The sequence below is a fragment of the Chelonia mydas genome, chromosome 2 (genome assembly GCF_015237465.2).
Source record: "Chelonia mydas isolate rCheMyd1 chromosome 2, rCheMyd1.pri.v2, whole genome shotgun sequence".
Classification (NCBI taxonomy): Eukaryota; Metazoa; Chordata; order Testudines; family Cheloniidae; genus Chelonia; species Chelonia mydas.
This window is the reverse complement of record NC_057850.1, coordinates 161,011,077-161,024,820: the sequence shown is the minus strand read 5'-3', so window position 1 is coordinate 161,024,820 and position 13,744 is coordinate 161,011,077. Positions and strand designations below refer to the sequence as shown.

At 42.8% G+C, this 13,744-nt stretch overlaps 1 protein-coding gene across 5 annotated transcripts in view; it reads right to left on the bottom strand.

Moving 5' to 3' along the window:
• The window catches only part of GRB10 (growth factor receptor bound protein 10), a 197,843-nt gene that overhangs the window by 100,869 nt on the left and 83,230 nt on the right, over window positions 1-13,744 (bottom strand). The gene's annotated exons all lie outside the window — the stretch shown is intronic.

Here is a 13,744-nt window from a genome sequence, read left to right as displayed (position 1 = left end):
CAGCACCACACTCAACACCGTTTAAATAAAACAAATTAAGTTGTGGTATTTCATTGGGCAGATGCGTGTGCGATAAACACTAGAGGATGCACTGAATCTAGGACACACATAGAGCTGTGTGATGACAGAGCGTACATTTGTATAGAGTGTGCTCAATACTTTGACAACTTATACATGGAGAGGTGATGCAAGAGTATTAGCTCCCCAGAAATGGAAACGGGAGTCAGGAAAAAACTAGGCAGCAAGATGTAAACACTCAGTTACCTATGACCCCGAATTAAGAGATTCTCATTTGCTTCCCACTTGTATGATAAAGAGTTTGAAGGGACCCACTAGAGAAACATCCTATCACTAGAACTGATTTGTACACACAGGATTTTGAACTTGAGGATTTGAAGGATTTTTTTTTTTTAAAAGCCACTGGAACACTTTAGAGAGAGTTAGTATTAACTAATCTTGTAATTTAAAATTGATCCACCCAAATGGAGAATAAATTTTAAAAAGGCAATCACCTTCTCATGCTGGAAGGTAACTGGTCAAAGAAAGTCAGAATCTTACATTAGCCATTAGATGCATTATTTGCACAGAGATTACTTAATAAAATAAAAACAAGAACAACTAAGAAGTGAATACTAACACAAGAGTTCAAATTCAGACCTTATGAACCTTAGTGGAGAAACTGGAGATAAAAATAAATTCTTCAATCAACAGTTTGTCTCCTTTTGAGCCAAAACCTGCCATGACACACTCTCTCCACTTCACCTGAAATACAAACCGATAATTTCTCAGCTGTCTTGAGTTTAAATAGTTCCAGCTTACTAAGGGTGTTGGTCTGAAGTTAAGTGGACTAGCTCCACCTCCTGTCTTCTTCACAAACATGGAGCACCAAAAGTCATTCCCCCTTCAGTATGCCTCCAGGAGCCATTGCAAATATGGTGGTAGCTCTTAGAAGTTTTCAGAATCTGTCGTTTCTCTAGGTCACTAAATAAGACAACCTAAAAAGCTCACCTCACCTCCACTCTCCCACCACCCCCACACAAAATTTTAGCACTTTCCAACTTTTGGCTCATTTTAAAAGGGTGATGGGGAAAGATTATTTTTATTTACATTATTGAGTTGCCTAAAGGCACCAGCCCCATTTTGCTAAACTCTGTACAACCGTGAAAGAAGGTCTCTGCCCAAAAGACCTTACCCTTACCTCTTAATACAAACGTAGGAATGCGGGGCTGGAAGAGACCTCAAGAGGTCATCTGTGTTCCCTGCCCTGAAGCATGATTATCAAAATTCAGATTTAACCCAGCTGGATTACAGTCAGATTTGGTCCTCTTGCCTGCAAACACTGAGCACACATGCTTCTTTACTTAACTTAGTACCACTCAAGTCACAGGAGTAGAATTATGCATGTGCTGAAATGTTTGCAGAATGAGGATCACAGTTCTTATTATAAAGTTATGGGGTGCTGATTCCCTCACGTTGAGAGTTTCCACTTAGTAAAAACATATCTAGATAAGAACAGATGCCCAAAAGGATAGCCGGTCAGCCAGGGAAAATAAGCAGAAAAAACACCCACCCACGTGCACGCTAAATGGCTTCTGGTCTGTTTCTTCTCTTTTCAAATCACTAGCAGCCTTATGTACAGAATTTTCCAGTTAACTCAATTACTGGTCAATTTGTTCCTCCTGTAATTTGATTCAAACCTCTAGGGCCAGATTTATTTTTTTTCTAAACTAAAAATAGCACATTCTCTTCTTTGTTCAGTTCTTGTTTTAAGCAGATCTCTCAGTCAATGGGCTTAGAAAGTGGGCATATAAACTAAGGAGAAGGCCAAACCTCTCTGTAAGCTGTTTTATATACTGTGTCCTGGAAGTAATAAAGATAACAAGATTAGACACAACGTAATAGGAATGGATTTATCTGAAATAAGGAGGAAGGTACAATAAATAAGGCTAGTCGGGAAGTAGATGCTCACCCTCACATGCAATTACAGTAAACCTTTTTTGCACTGATGATGGCTGCAGTAAGTTATATAAATGCTGTTGGCATTGTGCAAAGACTCATGGAAATCTGGCTGCTTTTGGCATTGATTTTTTCAGTACCAATGACAAGGTCTCCTACTGACCACTCAATTTATATAGGTTTCAGAGTAGCAGCCGTGTTAGTCTGTATTCGCAAAAATAAAAGGAGTACTTGTAGCACCTTAGAGACAAACAAATTTATATGAGCATAAGCTTTCGTGAGCTACAGCTCACTTCATCGGATGCATTCAGTGGAAAATACAGTGGGGAGATTTATATACATAGAGAAGATGAAACAATGGGTGTTACCATACACACTGTAACCAGAGTGATCAGGTAAGGTGAGCTATTACCAGCAGGAGAGCGCGGGGGGGGGGGGGGGGGCCTTCTGTAGTGATAATCAAGGTGGGCCATTTCCAGCAGTTGACAAGAACATCTGAGGAACAGTGGGGGTGCGGAGGGGGAATAAACATGGGGAAATAGGTTTACTTTGTGTAATGACCCATCCACTCCCAATCTTTATTCAAGCCTAAGTTAATTGTATCCAGTTTGCAAATTAATTCCAATTCAGCAGTCTCTCGTTGGAGTCTGTTTTTGAAGTTTTTTTTGTTGAATAATTGCCACTTTTAGGTCTGTAATCGAGTGACCAAAGAGACTGAAGTGTTCTCCGTCTGGTTTTTGAATGTTATAATTCTTGATACCTGATTTGTGTCCATTTACTCTTTTACGTAGAGACTGTCCAATTTGGCCAATGTACATGGCAGAGGGGCATTGCTGGCACATATCACATTGGCAGATGTGCAGGTGAACGAGCCTCTGATATTGTGGCTGATGTGATTAGGTCCTATGATGGTGTCCCCTGAATAGATATGTGGGCGCAGCTGGCAACGGGCTTGTTGCAAGGATAGGTTCCTAGGTTAGTGGTTCTGTTGTGTGGTGTGTGGTTGCTGGTGAGTATTTGCTTCAGGTTGGGGGACTGTCTGTAAGCAAGGACTGGCCTATCTCCCAAGATCTGGGAGAGTGATGGGTCGTCCTTCAGGATAGGTTGTAGATCCTTGATGATGCGTTGGAGAGGTTTTAGTTGGGGGCTGAAGGTGATGGCTAGCGGCGTTCTGTTATTTTCTTTGTTGGGCTTGTCCTGTAGTAGGTGACTTCTGGGTACTCTTCTGGCTCTGTCCATCTGTTTCTTCACTTCCGCAGGTGGGTATTGTAGTTGTAAGAATGCTTAATAGAGATATTGTAGGTGTTTGTCTCTGTCTGAGGGGTTGGAGCAAATGCGGTTGTATATTAGAGCTTGGCTGTAGACAATGGATCGTGTGGCGTGATCTGGATGAAAGCTGGAGGCATGCAGGTAGGAATTGTGGTCAGTAGGTTTCCGGTATAGGGTGGTGTTTATGTGACCATCGCTTATTAGCACCGTAGCATCCAGGAAGTGGATCTCTTGGGGGGACTGGTCCAGGCTGGGGTTGATGGTGGGATGAAAATTGTTGAAATCATGATGGAATTCCTCAAGGGCTTCTTTTCCATGGTTCCAGATGATGAAGATGTCATCAATGTAGCACAAGTAGAGTAGGGGCATTAGGGGATGAGAGCTGAGGAAGCGATGTTCTAAGTCAGCCATAAAAATGTTGGCATACTGTGGGGCCATGCGGGTACCCATAGCAGTGCCGCTGATTTGAAGGTATACATTGTCCCCAAATGTGAAATAGTTATGGGTGAGGACAAAGTCACAAAGTTCAGCCACCAAGTTTGCCGTGACATTATCGGGGATATTGTTCCTGATGGCTTGTAGTCCATCTTTGTGTGGAATGTTGGTGTAGAGGGCTTCTACATCCATAGTGGCCAGGATGGTATTTTCAGAAAGATCACTGATGGATTGTAGTTTCCTCAGGAAGTCAGTGGCGTCTCGAAGATAGCTGAGAGTGCTGGTAGCGTAGGGCCTGAGGAGGGAGTCTACATAGCCAGACAATCCTGCTGTCAGGGTGTCAATGCCTGAGATGATGGGGCGCCCAGGATTTCCAGGTTTATGGCTGTTGGGTAACAGATAGAATACCCCAGGTCAGGGTTCCAGGGGTGTGTCTGTGCGGATTTGTTCTTGTGCTTTTTCAGGGAGTTTCTTGAGCAAATGGTGTAGTTTCTTTTGGTAACCCTCAGTGGGATCAGAGGGTAATGGCTTGTAGAATGTGGTGTTGGAGAGCTGCCTAGCAGCCTCTTGTTCATATTCCGACCTATTCATGATGATGACAGCATCTCCTTTGTCATCCTTTTTGATTATGTCAGAGTTGTTTCTGAGGCTGTGGATGGCACTGTGTTTGGCACAGCTGAGGTTATGGGGCAAGTGATGCTGCTTTTCATTTATATACTGCTTTTTCATTCTACATTTTAAGTTCAGGATTTAGTCGTACCACCACAAAGCAGGTTTGAGTTCTAATAATAGCACATCCTGATAATACTGGTGTTTCCCCAGTACTGAAGTGAAAGACAATCCAGAGTGTTGATAATTACTAAGCGCACTCATTGGCTGTCGAAGCAAAATATAGAAGTCAACACTGTGGACAGCAAGTCAGAAATTTGTGGAAGTAAGCCAATCAAAGCTTGAGGGAGGAGGTACACAAAAGGAATGGGCCATACTGCCAAAAAAGAGCCCTAATTAAAGCTATTTACAACATAAGAATGGCCATACTGGGTCAGACCAAAGGTCCATCCAGCCCAATATCCTGTCTGCCAACAGCGGCAAATGCCAGGTGCCCTAGAGGGAGGGAACCTAACAGGTAATTATCAAGTGATCTCTCTCCTGCCATCCAACTCCACCCTCTCCACAGAGGCTAGGGACATCCTTCCTCACCCATCCTGGCTAATAGTCATTCATGGACTTAATCTCCATTAATTTATCCAGTTCTCTTTTAAACCCTGTTGTAGTCTTAGCCTTCACAATCTCCTCAGGCAAGGAGTTCCACAGGTTGACTGTATGCTGTGTGAAGAACTTCCTTTTATTTGTTTTAAACCTGCTGCCCATTAATTTCATTTGGTGGCCCCTAGTTCTTATATTATGGGAACAAGTAAATACCTTTTCCTTATTCACTTTCTCCAAACCACTCATGATTTTATATACCTCTATCATATCCCCCCTTAGTCTCTTCTTTTCCAAGCTGAAAAGTCTTGGTCTCTAATCTCTCCTCATATGGGACCCATTCCAAACCTCTAATCATTTTAGTTGCCCTTCTCTGAACCTTTTCTAATGCCAGTATATCTTTTTTGAGATGAAGCGACCACATCTGTACGCAGTATTCAAGATGTGGGCGTACCATGGATTTATATAAGGGCAATAAGATATTCTCCGTCTTATTCTCGATCCCTTTTTAAATGATTCCTAACATCCTGTTTGCTTTTTTGACTATCGCTGTACACTGAGTGGACGTCTTCAGAGAACTATCCACGATGACTCCAAGATTGAATTGGAATAGGAATGCTGGAGAAGGGGGATTAGCAAGTACCACTCCAACTATGTCTATGCCAGTCTTTAAAGTAGCACACAAAATAGTCCACTAGAGTGGCTTTTATGGATCTACATGGTGTGCTAGCAGGCGAGTTTTTGTTATCTCTAGATACTACTGACCCTACAAAAGTCACATTTTTGCTATTAGCTTGTGAATTTAAATTGGGAATCTGCCCTAAGAATAGAGTTCAATGACCGTGAGCACTCTTTGGAAATCTAGAAAATTGATTGTTTATATGCTTAAAACCAGCATCTATATTACTTGAACTGCTGGCAAGATCTTCTAATGTGAACAGGGCAGACTTAAGGACTAGTCATATCATATCACTTGTCTGCTAATAAAACAATCGGGCTATGGCGTGAGGCATAGCACTGTTCATTCTAGTTTTGAATAGGAAAGTAAAGAACTCCTGTGACATACAGAATTTTAGACTTTACAGCAGAGCAGAAATAGTCTCTGAAGAGGAAAAGTGTATATGCGTGCTAAGAAAAAGAAGTTGTAATGCATCTGTATAGGCAGCAAGAAGAATTTGACAGTTTGTACATGAAGAACATGCTAGTAGTTTACCTTTAATACATTATTTATTTATTTTTAAGAAGTTACGATAAAGTGCTGCTTATTTGCGTTCAACTACTAAATACTGAATAGTAAGTAGTTGTGAGACCTCTCAAAAAAGTAACTGGGAGGTATAAATACAATGCATTATAAAATCATAACCACCACCTTCAACTGTCCTCTAGGGATGGGTTTGACACTACTTAATGATTTTCTAGAAAAACAACTGGGCTTTCACAATGAGACTGAAGTGCAGTAAAAGGGAACAGAAACAGTAGCGGCCCAGGCTTATGGGTTTAACCCTTCTGAAGTTTGAAAGATAAAGTCATTCAAATGATTTGTACTGGGAGCCTGCTGCGCATTTCCATTATCTTCCACATGGCGAGCCACCTCTCTTTGCTGGACACTATAGGTAAGCTTGATAAATAGCATTAATAACTTCATGAGCATCCTAGGTGGAAGGGTAGACTAACTTCTGCGGCACCCTGCAGCACAACCAGAGGGAAAGGCTGTAGCAAATCAGGGGAACATAGACTGGGTTGTCTGGTCAGACTACTGGGGAGAACATGAGCATGAGGCTCCCTCCCACTCCAACAACTTCCATGAGGCACGGCAGAGGCAGACTGCTATCTACCCAAAATATTTCCAAATCAATGCATATCAGAACGTTTTGTTCCACAAAAGGTTTTGGTGTTTTGACTTTTCACCCTCATTGGGGATCAAGACAAAAATGTCAAAATATCAAAATTTCTGGTGGGTCTAATAAAAGACCCCATAAACGATGAGAGTTTCACCGAAGCACTCTTAGCTACAATTGCTCTCGCTCTCTCCTTCTGCACCCTTTGCCACTGGGCAGCATACAGACAGCTGTACTTCAGCATACATACCAAGGCACTCCACAAATTACTATGCAAGTGTAAACTATTGAATATTGCTCTTATTTTTATGTGGAGGTGAAGTGGCCTGCAGTTTTCTCAAATCTCCCTTTCACCATTATTTCCCCCATCCCCCACAAAAAAGTGCAACTTTAGTTGTCCCATTCTAATCATGCTATTACTTCCTCTTTTCTCGTTGTGGTTTTAACGGTGGTAAATAACTGTTCTGATATACTTCGTCACTTTCCTTAATAACCCTTCAATAAACACTGTATAATTTCAATGCTTGGTTTTTTACCCCATCTTCTATTTTTGCTATGATTTCCCAGAAATGAATCATTTTTTCAAACAATATTCTGCTTTCTGAATACTGAAATAGAGCCTGAGCATTTCAGCCTTTTCCATGTCTTCAAATTTTACACAGTTTGTTGATGTCTCTTACTTCTTTATTCTCAATGGCTTCAATCTTACAAAATCTCCTCTAAGTGCTATTGTATGTCACACAGATTTTCTGAGGTACAGGAAGATACTCCCCAATTTCCGTTGTCCGAGGACTGTACTTGTATACTTTACCCCTAAATGGAGGGATCACTCAGTACTAATATCAAACAATGATTTCAGTCCAAAGTGCTTGTTGCTCATGGAAGTGACTCATACCAGAAAAGTGTATTGGAAACAGCAAACAAAACTATTTTTATAGCTATTGTAAAAATAATTGTATACAAGAACTGCAAGTTGCAAGACCCTTTACTTGAGGGAATGTACTCCCAATTCCCCTATCTCACCCTCAAACGTTTAGCCTTTTTTTTTAAAAAAATGCCTGCCTCTGTGGAAGGATGATTCAGCTGCAAACAAGTACTTGAAATGCCTGTAGTATGAAAGAGCTTATTTAGGTAGATACATTTGGCAAGGGTTTCTCAGCTCTCAGATAAAGCTCTCACTTGTGCCCTCTTTTTCCAGCTTACAGGGAATAGAAGAGATTCAGATTCCTCAGAGGAGTCTGATCACTTTTGTACAGGCCATGGGCAGAAAGCATGATTTAGAACTGGAAGCACTTGTACCAAAGCTGTTCACTTATAAAAAGGGAGGAGGGGTTGTAGTTTAAGAGCTGCTGGTAAACTAATGATTGATAAAAACTGTTAAGTCTGCTGCATTCAGAGAACCTAACTTTCACTGGGGTCAAACATGAAATGGCAATGAGTGGGCATATACAATAGCATAACAAATTGGGATGCTGAAAGTTCTGTTGCAGCATTTCACAAAATTAGACAACTAATATACACTATCTAAAATAAAAAGAAAAGGAGGACTTGTGGCACCTTAGAGACTAACAAATTTATTTGAGCATAAGCTTTCATGAGCTACAGCTCACTTCATCGAATGCATTCAGTGGAAAATACAGTAGGGAGATTTATATACATAGAGAACACAGTGTCGCTGATTTGAAGGTATATATTGTCCCCAAATGTGAAATAGTTATGGGTGAGGACAAAGTCACAAAGTTCAGCCACCAGGTTTGCCGTGACATTATCGGGGATACTGTTCCTGATGGCTTGTAGTCCATCTTTGTGTGGAATGTTGGTGTAGAGGGCTTCTACATCCATAGCGGCCAGGATGGTGTTATCAGGAAGATCACCGATGGATTGTAGTTTCCTCAGGAAGTCAGTGGTGTCTCGAAGGTAGCTGGGAGTGCTGGTAGGGTAGGGCCTGAGGAGGGAGTCTACATAGCCAGACAATCCTGCTGTCAGGGTGCCAATGCCTGAGATGATGAGGCATCCAAGATTTCCAGGTTTATGGCTCTTGGGTAGCAGATAGAATACCCCTGGTCGGGGTTCCAGGGGTGTGTGATTATCACTACACAAGGTTTCTCTCCCCCGCCCCCCGCTCTCCTGCTGGTAATAGCTCACCTTACCTGATCACTCTGGTTACAGTGTGTATGGTAACACCCATTGTTTCATCTTCTCTATGTATATAAATCTCCCCACTGTATTTTCCACTGAATGCATCCGATGAAGTGAGCTGTAGCTCATGAAAGCTTATGCTCAAATAAATGTGTCAGTCTCTAAGGTGCCACAAGTACTCCTTTTCTTTTTGCGAATACAGACTAACACGGCTGCTACTCTGAAACCTGTCACTATCTAAAATAGTTCATCCAGCTCTAAACAGGCCAAATTCCTTCAGAACTTCTGCTCGGGTTAAAGATTTGCTGAAGCATGATTTCCCAAACTGCGGTACGTGCACTGCTGGTGGTAAGTGAGCTTGCTGCCCTTGGTACACTCTACCAAGATGGTTGTTCCCTTTTAAGTGGTGGCAGGGACTGGGCCCAGCAAATCCCTATTCCATGGCATTGCCTCTTTAAGGAAGCAGGTGTTCAAGGGAGCAGCAGACAAGCTGGGGGATGGGACCAGGTGTTAATCAGATAGCTACACCTAACATGATAAAACCCAGCTGTTAGGTGACTCCCCATTGGAAAGAGGGAAAGCAGCCTGGAGAGGAGAATTACTGGAGAGTGACTCCCTGGAACAAAAATAGAAAAGGAGCACTTGTGGCACCTTAGAGACTAACCAATTTATTTGAGCATAAGCTTTTGTGAGCTACAGCTCACTTCATCGGATGCATACTGTGGAAAATACAAAAGATGTTTTTATACACACAAACCATAGGAGCCCAAACCAGGAGGGAGACTGGTTGGCTGGCTAGGGAAGCCTGACTGAATCATACCAAAGCCCCATAAAGGAAGGCTACCATGCCCCAGAAACAAGGGGAAGTAGTATGTTAAGGACCAAGGGAAGCTCCATGGAATAGGGCTGGAACCTGGATATTGGTGGGATGGAGAAGCTTGCTTCAATCACAGCATGTCCCAGGAAGGAGGGCTGTGGAATCCCTCTAACCTAGAGGGAAGAGCCGAGTCCATGGACCAGGGCAGGAGGACCTGTGGGAAAGGCTCTCTAGAGGCATCAGAGCTCTGCAGTGGTACTGGCAGAGCTCCCAGTCTCAAAACGATCTAGAGGGGAAACTAGGAACCAGAAGCCTTGGAACAAAACTGAAGTCGAAGCTGCCTGGGTAAAGCCCTCCCACCTCTCCACCTATCCCCTGAGCCTCTTCCCCTTTTACACATTCAGCCCCCCCACACGCCAGAGGCAGCCCTCTGCCCTTTTACACACACACACACACACACACCCCCCCCCAAAAGAAAAGAAAAGAAAAGAAAAGAAAAGAAAAACCAGAGAAAGACCCATCCACTCCAGAATAACCAATAGCCCAGTGGTTAATGCACTCACCTGGTATGTGGGAGAAGTTTGAGTACCTGGTGTGAATCAGGGAGAGTAGAGAACTGAAGCTAGGACTCCCACATTGGAGTGAGTGCCTTGACCACCAGGCTCATGCTCTCTGGTTGTGACCAGAAATTCCATCCTGGACCTAAGAAACCTTTCCTAATGAAAGCGGTCTCAAAACTGGTACGTTCCCATGAAATATTTCAGTTTTCACAAGTGAGCATTTTGTGATACAAACATTTTGTTTAAGAATTCCAACCAGCACTGAACCTGTTCAGTGTTGAAGGTCTTTTGCTCTGTAGTTACTGGATAAGATTGCACTTTTCGTAGGTTTACAGAGTAGTGCATGAGCAGGTCATAATACCAGAGAAAATAGCATGTAACCTGACGTAGTAATTTAGTATTAACAGTTGTTTACAATTTCATAGTGTTATAAAAGCATTAAGCTAGGTTATTTTCGCACTGTAAAAAGGGGGAGGTGCAGCAGTTAAATGAAATGTCAGAAGCCACACAATCTGTGCGAGAGTTAGGATTAGAATGCTGACATTTCTGGTTCCTAGTCCTTTGCTCAGTCCATGCTCCCTATACAAACAGTATGATTACAATATGTATCCATGTTAGCATGCAAGTTCACTTGCAAACTAAATACCAACTAAATTTACCCTGATTATTTCAATTTTAGCAGAAAACCTAGAAGTGGGTTTGAGACATGACTTGACAGTTTCTATTCATCTGCTGCAGCATAAGGAACACTGGTTTTGTGTCCACCAAAATTGGCCTTTACTTACTAATTGATAGCATATTATTAATTTTTATCAAATATCGGCCTTATTGTTCAACTGGCCCTTAAAGCAGCCACTGACATTATGGAACACCCTCCATTGAACCCAATTGTTAAATATGTTGGAGTAGTTTGCGGGACTCAAAGTAGTTCAGGCAGACAAATATCATGTGCCAAGTAAGTCTTCAGGTGATCACTGATAGTAACAAATGAGAGAAATAGTTGGAATTACTGGAGAGCGTACCCAGAGATCAGAATCCTTAATCTGCTGGAGCACAATGAAGGTACGAAACAATGAAGAACACAAGTTACAGAGTGCGGATATCTAAATAGAGCCCATGTATGGGCCTTTTCAGATAGCATAATGCCGAAGCAGAAATACTGAATATTTGTGCTGAACCACTCGCAGGCTTACAACGTACCAGTTACGTGGGACAAAACATTTCCAGTGCTGTCCCACGTAGAGAGCATAGCACTTTGAACATTATTTCCAAGAAATCTCAGAAGGTTGAGGCCAAGGAGCAAGTGTACATTATGCATGGGCACACAGTGACAATGGTTCTGAGAATCATAAAAGTACCATGATGGAAGGTGACTAAGCTAATACCCAAGACAAATCAGAATGTATTTATTTATGGTATTCCCAATGTCATCACACTAGTGTTATAGATTCACTTGATTATATTAAAATCGACATTAGGAAAACAGGAGTAGATAGGAGGTGGAGGGGAAAGAAGTGAAGCGTAGTGTTTACCTATGGAGAGTATCAGGAGACTTCTTGACCTAGGAAAAGGGCTTCTGGCATCAGAAAGTGAGGCTTCCCAGGTCTTCAACATAATCAAGATCCTAACTATCTCAGGGCTTGTCTCCATTACCCGCTGGATCGACAGGCAGGGAATCAATCCAGCGGGGGTCAATTTATCGCGTCTAGACCACCAAGTGCTCTCCCATCGACTCCGGCACTCCAGCAGGGCGAGAGGCACAGGCAGAGTCGACAGGAAAGTGTCTGCTGTCGACTTACTGCAGTGAAGACACTGCGGAAAGTAGATTTAAGTACATCGACTTCAGCTACGTTATTCACTTAGCTGAAGTTGCATAACTTAGATCGACCTCCCCGCCCCCAGTGTAGCCCGGGCCTCACTGAGCACTATTAAGCATTAACAGGTTTACATTCTAATTCTGCGACATGAGCCTGAGAAGACAGTAACTTTTTGGAAGAAGTTCTACATCTGGTTACAAAGAAGGATATTTACTGATGGCTTCACAGAATGCCATTTAAATCAAGTCTGTCAAGGAGTTTGGATGAGACAAGGAAGCTTTAGTTAGACTGCAGGTAAGGCAGTCTGAGGTGAACAAAAAATGGAATTTATTGGCCACAAATGGTGTGCGTGTGCACATTCACGCAGAAATACCAAGTGCATACAGCGTGCAGGATATCTGTTTGCGGCAATCTCTCTCTAGGAGTATGTTCAACCCCTAACACATAGCACAGGTTTTAGGGAAACAAATTTAAAACCTGAAAAGGGTAGGCTCAGATTATAAAAAAATTCAAGAACATAAACTACTTTTGAAAACTTAACGTAGTCTCGGAGGTTTGCAGATCACGGAATTCAAATCTTGCTGATCTTGACAAATAAATGGAGAAACTAAATTTCCAGCATTTTTTAGAAAAGTTAACAATTCTATTGTACATTGTTAATGGTGCCTTATTATTGTATTGACTGTCAAGGTTAACGGTTGCAGTAAACTAATCGCACTTAGGGCTGGTTTTCAGGAAGTGCTGAGCACTCTACTACAATTGAAGCTGTTAAAAGCAGTTACTAGTTGGCACTTAATGTGAGCCCTTCCATAATTAATATAATTAAGTTTGTACAGAACCCAACTCTCTACAGCAGGGGTGGGCAAACTTTTTGGCCCGAGGGCCACATCGGCATTGTGAAACTATGGAGGGTCGGGTAGGGACATCTGTGCCTCTCCAAATGGCCTGGCCCCCGCCCCCTATCCGCCTCCTCCCACTTCCCGCCCCCTGACTGCCCCACTCAGAACCCCCGACACATCCAACCCCCCCCTGCTCCTTGTCCCCTGAGGGCCCCCTCACCCCTAGCCCACCACCAGGACTCCACTCCCTATCCAACTCCCCCTGCTCCCTGACTCCCCCTCCCCAAACTTCTGCCCCATCCTACCACCCTCTGCTCCCTGTCCCTTGACTGCTCCCCGGAACCTCCTGCCCCTTATCTAACCCCCCCACTCCCTTACCATGCTGCTCAGAACAGCAGGCAAGAGAACCGGCAGAGCGGCACAGTGAGCCTGCGAGGGAAGGGGGACTGCAGGGGAGGGACCGGAGGCTAGCCTCCCATGCCAGGAGCTCAGGGTCCAGGCAGGACTGTACCGTGGGCTGGATATGTATTTGTCTAAACCATAACCTGATCATGGTTATACTCCAGGAACTCTCAAAAGTCACAACTAACCTCATTAATAGGGACAAGAAATAAAGCTGTTATGGGACTTTTCATACGAGAAACAATTACACAAGCGATATGAAAAATTTCACTTTTGTTTTGGCATTATGACATGAATTCAGGGTTCTCTTTTTCTGGTAAAAGTTGACATATAACATGCAAAGCAGGTAAGAATGTCACTCCCGTTGCCAATCTATATGTATCCACTCTTCCAGAAGAATGAGTACTCTGAAGCTAGGTCCTGGCAAGGAATAGCTTTTAAACTAGATTTGTAATACAATATTACA